This window comes from Eurosta solidaginis, chromosome 5, assembly GCF_040869045.1.
Source record: "Eurosta solidaginis isolate ZX-2024a chromosome 5, ASM4086904v1, whole genome shotgun sequence".
Lineage (NCBI taxonomy): Eukaryota > Metazoa > Arthropoda > Insecta > Diptera > Tephritidae > Eurosta > Eurosta solidaginis.
This window is the reverse complement of record NC_090323.1, coordinates 57,837,492-57,845,068: the sequence shown is the minus strand read 5'-3', so window position 1 is coordinate 57,845,068 and position 7,577 is coordinate 57,837,492.

The window sequence follows — 7,577 nt, the reverse complement described above, 5'->3', positions numbered from 1 at the left end:
TTTGCTGTGGAGACTTCGTTTTAACAAATATTTGCCGTCTTTCAGGGAGTTTTACAACTCCGGCTCACGCTCAATTCTCACGGGAATGCTCTGGATCATTGAGAGACTTGAGAAGCAGATGTGAAATTTTCGCACACGTGAAATGTGATAGGCAGATGTCGCCGCTGTTTTTCATTTAACTCATACGGCGAAACGTTAAGCAGAGACATCTATTTTTGAAAAAGTAGGTATATTAAAGGCCGCGTTGCCAACCTAAAAAGGTAATAGTCTAGTTGAGGGGTCGACTGCTAATACGTTACCAAAAATATCGAGAGAGGTGTCAAACGACGCGTCTTGACATCAGTATTAATAATCCGAAGGCGGAAAATAAAAATTGTAACGCGTTGAAAAGATATTAACGAAAAGCCGAAAAAAGACCCGCGGGTATCTCCGAAACCGGGGGTCGGATCCATAATATTTTTGCGCAGAACACCTTTCTGCGTTGGCGGCCTTCGGCCGCGCTTATAATAAATAACCCTGGGCTACGCCATGCCAAGTCCGGGTGTTTGCTATAACCGCGGCTACCGCCACGGTGATGCACAATTTTTTTTGTGGGTACAACACAACAACAACCACATGGAAATCGCCAACTTCAACTGCAAATATCTCCGGACAAAGATAAAATTTTTCTTTTCCGCCTTCGGATTATTGTTCTCGAGATTAATACGCGTATTTTGACACCTCACTCGATATTTTTGGTAGCGTATTAGCAGTCGACCCCTCAACTAGACTATTACCCTAAAAAGAAATAATTAACAAATTATCTGGCTCACAAATTGAACCAGACTTCTATCTGGATTTATCTGGCTCAAATCGTTGTTATTGCATTTACATGCAAAATTACTTATCTGGCTCAGGATTTTGCCACCGGATGATAGCTACTGGCACATATTTGTTGCTTTTACTTGGTTTAAAAATAAGATATGTATCAGCATCCGAATTCTAAGGCTCCATCAGTCTAATGCGGCAGATATTTGTGTGTGTATTGTTTACAGATAAGCACTGTTGCCATTGACCATTTTGCATGTATGCTTATGGAAACATCAACTTTTTCCAATTTAATTTTTGATATTGTAAAAGGCCGGAATACATATTAAATAAGTATAAATAGATTAAATATTTATAATCAGCACTTTTACATAATTATTTCGAATTATTTCCACAATTTTTCAAACTTTAATTAGGCGTTTTTGCATAAAATTGCAAACGGTCAAAAATTAGCGCACAAAAGTTTACTAGGCAACTCTGTCTAGTGAGAGAGCGATCAGCTGACACGTTCTTACGGAAAAAATCAAAATTGTTTTGATTTCTACGTTCCGGGCTACGTACGTACGGGCGTTGCACGTCGGTGAGTTTTCGTTTACATTGCACACTCATAAGATAGGTCGTGTCAGCTGACACGTTTTTTCTACGTACGTTCGTGGGTAACTGCCGCATAAGCTTTGGTGATTCGGCAGGCGAATAGTTTTTTTTTGTTATTTTTTTCGACTGTATGTTATATTATAATTTTAGGACCTTTATGGCGATATCTCGAAAAGGCGTCCACCTATAAAACTAAGACCCACGCCCTTTTAAAATACTCATTAACACCTTTCGTTTGATACCCATTTTGTACAAACGCATTCTAGTCACCCCTGGTCCACCTTTATGCCGATATCTCGAAAAGGCGTCCACCTATAGAACTAAGGCCCACTCCCTTTTAAAATGTTCATTAACCCCTTTCATTTGATACCCATATCGTACAAACAAATTCTGGGGTCTCCCCTGGTCCACTCGAAACGGCGATATCTCGAAACGGCGTCCACCTATGGAACTAAGGATCACTCCCTTTTAAAATACTCATTAACACCTTTCATTTGATACCCATATCGTGCAAACAAATTCTAGAGTCAACCCTGATCCACCTTTATGGCGATATCTCGAAAAGGAGTCCACCTATAGAACTAAGCCCACGCCTTTTAAAATTCTCATTAACGTCTTTCATTTGATCCTCATATCGTGCAAACGAATTCTAGAGTCAGCCCTGGTCCACCTTTATAGCGATATCCCTAAATGGCGTCCACTTATAGAACTATGGCCCACTCCCTCATAAAATATTCTTTAATACCTTTCATTTGATACACATGTCATACAAACACATTCCAGGGTTACCCTCGGTTCATTTTCCTACATGGTTATTTTCCCTTATGTTGTCACCATAGCTCTCAACTGAGTATGTAATGTCGGTTACACCCGAACTTAACCTTCCTTACTTGTTATTATTAAATTTTTAGGAAAATTTCAATAAGAATACTTTTCCAGTCCAGTTAACTTCTTTGTGCTTTGTTACCATTTAAATATCGAAAAAACTGGTCATTACGGACAATAATTAAATTTTTGTTTTATTTTAAAGTGGCTTTAATTAAATGTAACCATGTGATATTTGAGCGGGTTTTGTGCATGTACGACATTTTTCATAATTGATTGGTACTAGAGAAGTGTGTGCACACTCAGCAAGGGCTGCATTCATTTGAATGCCTATTCTGTGTTGAAAAATGTTTGTGTTTCATTCAATTACTTCATTCTTTCTTCGATTGAGTTTAGGAATGCATTCCTTTTCCACTGCTGAATGAAGAATGGGTTAACTTTTAAGCCACATTCCTTAACAACGAATGAATGAATGAAGAGCAAGCTCTAGCTCTGAGCTAAAAAACGACTTGCCGGTCTGGCAATGGGCCTTAATGTAACAATATAGCATACCTGAAAGTATTGAGTAAACATTTGTACACATCATGTTAGTATTTAAAATATAAATATAAAGTACAATTATTTTAGCAGTCATTTTCGAAGGGATGATGGATATGTCTTGAGCCACTGAAAAATATTTAATGAAAAATTATATATTAGCATATCTTGACAAATATTTTTCCTAAATAATTTCCCCTCAAACATTCTCGGAGCGTTCATAATTTAGGAATCCGATATGGGTCGAAATATGAGCCTCAGAAATATGAGTCTTTTATGACTTCTTTCATATTAAAATTGAATAAAATCATCGTCATAACGCGTCGCTGTTTCCGATTTAAATTGACATGGACGTTTCTCTCAAAACATCTCCACAATGACCGACATTTTAGCAATTTAAGTATTTCAGTTCATTAATCTGCCTCTATGTCTTTAATTATAACTGACTTCGATATATCCTACTTTTATGGGTTTCTCCTAAAATGCTGTTTTCCAGCCAATAAAAAAGATTCCCCATTTTGAATGCCATGCGTCCAATAATGGCCAATCTTAATCTCTAATATAAAGCACATAATTACTAAGCAAAAATCATATAATAAGCAAATTATGAGCTGTTTATGCGCGTAATGGAAGTCTGATCGGACTCCTATTTCGGCTCACATAATGTATGAACTAAGAGGCTCATATCGGGCGACCATTGCAAAAAAAAATTTCATTTGTTTGAGGATCGAATACAAAAAATTAATTGTTTGTAATTAAAAAAAAAAATACTTTGCGCAAAGTAGTCTCCTCAAACATTCTCGGAGCGCCAATAACTTGAGAATCAAAAACGAGCCCAAAATATGTAAGACAAACAAGGCTCAGAAATATAATAATAATAATATAAGAGACTTTTATGACTCAGTTTTGATAAAAATTATTAACCGTTTTCTGGGTATCTGTAGCTAGCAAAGCACAACTTTGAACTAGTATTCACATATAAAAATTTTTTGGGCGTTTTTTGTTTCCTATTGAACATTGATATGGACTTGGTTTATTTTATGTTTTTTGAGTATCTTTATTGATTGGATTCTAGAAGTGTAAGTACTCAAGACATTTTCTGGTGGATTTTCAAAGCATTATTATCTACTCGGTATGCCATTCATATCGACACTTGCCCCTCTTTATTACAGGGATATCATTCGAAGTATCTGTTTAGAAGATTTCCCCAAACAACGCTTTGAGTATGCTTCTCCATTCCTTATCCTTATCCAAATGTCAAAAAGATACCGTTTCAAAAGCGCCCTATCTCCGAAAACGTTTCAGAAATACCTATATGACGCTACTTTATTTTGTATATTACACCAAGTTTGAAAAGCTGACGAAAATTTATTGGAACATCAAATTCCAAAAAAAAATTCGCTCAAGAGAAAGCGAGACCAAGGCGTTTTCGAAACAGCAGCCGAGATAGGATGATATTCCACTCAGCGTTCGATGTGTATAAGCTTTTCAAGGCTCGTCAATTGCTTCCAAAAAGTTCAAAATGGAATTCATTCGGAGTCAAATGAGCTGTTTATGATGGCAATATGTGTCACATATGAGTCATATTCAGTGTCATATCGTATATGGAAATAAGCTCATATCGGATGACCATCACAAGATAGCATTCAATCGGAGTCCTAAATGAGCTCATAAAGAGCTTAAACGTTTCGATTTCGAACTTCTTTTTAATTCCTTTATGCCTCCGAATATTTTTTGGTATTTCTGCTCAAACACTTTGGAAAGGTAAAGTTGTAAGGTATTTCCGATTTATTAAAGGAATTGCCAAAGAAATTGAAAAACTCGTATGCTTGGTTTACACAAGGTCAATTTGAACACAAAACTTGGTCATATCGGTGAAAACGGCTTTTCGTTGGACGTCAATTGAGTTTGCCGTCCGTTTTAACTACGAAGTGTCAATTAAATTGACCAATAAGTGAAAACGACAATCCCTGCAAAAATTTTTGGATTACGTGTTCCATTTACTTCATGTTGGAGTACTCTAACAATACTCCTTTGCAATGAGTATTTTAAGAGGGCGTGGGCCTTAGTTCTATATGTGGACGCCTTTTCGAGATATCGCCATAAACGTAGACCAGGGGTGACTCTAGAATTTGTTTGTGCTATATGGGTATCAAATGAAAGGTGTTAATGAGTATTTTAAAAGGGAGTGGGCCTAAGTTCTATAGGTGGACGCATTTCGGAATATCGTTATAAAAGTGGACCTGGGTTGACTCTAGAATGCGTTTGTACAATATGGGTGTCAAACGAAAAGTCCAATAAGTGTTTTAAAAGGGAGTGGGCCTTTGTTCTATGGGTGGACGCCTTTTCGGGATATCGCCATAAACGTGGACCAGGGGTGACTCTAGAATGCGTTTGTACAATATGGGTATCAAATGAAAGGTGTTAATGAGTATTTTAAAAGGGAGTGGGCCTTAGTTCTATAGGTGGATGCCCTTTCGAGATATCGCCATAAAGGTGGGCCAGGGGTGACTCTAGAATTTTTGTGTACGATATGGGTATCAAATTAAAGGTGTTAATGAGTATTTTAAAAGGGCGTGGGCCTTAGTTCTATAGGTAGACGCCTTTTCGAGATATCGCCATAAAGGTGGACCAGGGGTGACTCTAGAATTTGTTTGTACGATATGGGTATCAAATGAAAGGTGTTAATGAGTATTTTAAAAGGGAGTGGGCCTTAGTTCTATAGGTGGATGCCCTTTCGAGATATCGCCATAATGGTGGGCCAGGGGTGACTCTAGAATTTTTGTGTACGATATGGGTATCAAATGAAAGGTGTTAATGGGTATTTTAAAAGGGCGTGGGTATTAGTTCTATAGGTGGACTCCTTTTCGAGATATCTCCATAAAGGTAGACCAGGGGTGACTCTAGAATTTGTTTGTACGATATGGGTATCAAATGAAAGGTGTTAATGAGTATTTTAAAAGGGAGTGGGCCTTAGTTCTATAGGTGGGTGCCCTTTCGAGATATCGCCATAAAGGTGGGCCAGGGGTGACTCTAGAATTTTTGTGTACGATATTGGTATCAAATGAAAGGTGTTAATGAGTATTTTAAAAGGGCGTGGGCCTTAGTTCTATAGGTGGACGCCTTTTCGAGATATCGCCATAAAGGTGGACCAGGGGTCACTCTAGAATTTGTTTGTATGATATGAGTATCAAATGAAAGGTGTTAATAAGTATTTTAAAAGGGAGTGGGCCTTAGTTCTGTAGGTGGATGTCCTTTCGAGATATCGCCATAAAGATGGGCCAGGGGTGACTCTAGAATTTTTGTGTACGATATGGGTATCAAATGAAAGGTGTTAATGAGTATTTTAAAAGGGAGTGGGTCTTAGTTATATAAGTGGACGCCTTTTCGAGATATCTCCATAAAGGTAGACCAGGGCTGACTCTAGAATGCGTTTGTACAATATGGGTATCAAATGAAAGGTGCTAATGAGTATTTTAAAAGGGTGTGGGCCTTAGTTCTATAGGTGGACGCCTTTTCGAGATATCGCCATAAAGGTGGACCAGGGGTGACTCTAGAATTTGTTTGTACGATATGGGTATCAAATGAAAGGTGTTAAGGAGTATTTTAAAAGGGCGTGGGCCTTAGTTCTATAGGTGGACGCCTTTTCGAGATATCGGCATAAAGGTAGACCAGGGGTGACTCTAGAATTTGTTTGTACGATATGGGTATCAAATGAAAGGTGTTAATGAGTATTTTAAAAGGGTGTAGGCCTTAGTTCTATAGGTGGATGCCCTTTCGAGATATCGCCATAAAGGTGGGCCAGGGGTGACTCTAGAATTTTTGTGTACGATATGGGTATCAAATGAAAGGTGTTAATGAGTATTTTAAAAGGGAGTGGGCCTTAGATCTATAGGTGGATGCCTTTTCGAGATATCGCCATAAAGGTGGACCAGGGGTGACTCTAGAATTTTTTTGTACGATATGGGTATCAAATGAAAGGTGTTAATGAGTATTTTAAAAAGGCGTGGGCCTTAGTTCTATAGGTGGACGCCTTTTCGAGATATCGACATAAAGGTAGACCAGGGGTGACTCTAGAATTTGTTTGTACGATATGGGTATCAAATGAAAGGTGTTAATGAGTATTTTAAAAGGGAGTAGGCCTTAGTTCTATAGGTGGATGCCTTTTCGAGATATCGACATGAAGGTGGACCAGGGGTGACTCTAGAATTTGTTTTTACGATATGGGTATCAAATGAAAGGTGTTAACGAGTATTTTAAAAAAGAGTGGGCCTTAGTTCTATATGTGGACGCCTTTTCGAGATATCGCCATAAACGTGGACCAGGGGTGACTCTAGAATGTGTTTGTAGGATATGGGTATCAAATTAAAGGTATTAATGAGGGTTTTAAAAGGGAGTGGCCCTTAGTTGTATATGTGAAGGCGTTTTCGAGATATCTACCAAAATGTGGACCAGGGTGATCCAGAACATCATCTGTCGGGTACCGCTAATTTATTTATATACGTAATACCACGTACAGTATTCCTTTCAAGATTCCAAGGGCTTTTGATTTCGCCCTGCAAAACTTTTTCATTTTCTTCTACTTAATATGGTAGGTGTCACACCCATTTTACAAAGTTTTTTTCTAAAGTTATATTTTGCGTCAAAAGACCAATACAATTACCAAGTTTCATTCCTTTTTTCGTATTTGGTATATAATTATGGTATTTTTTTCATTTTTGTAATTTTCGATATCGAAAAAGTGGGCGTGGTCATAGTCGGATTTCGGCCATTTTTTACACCAATACAAAGTAAGTTCAGATAAGTACGTGAAC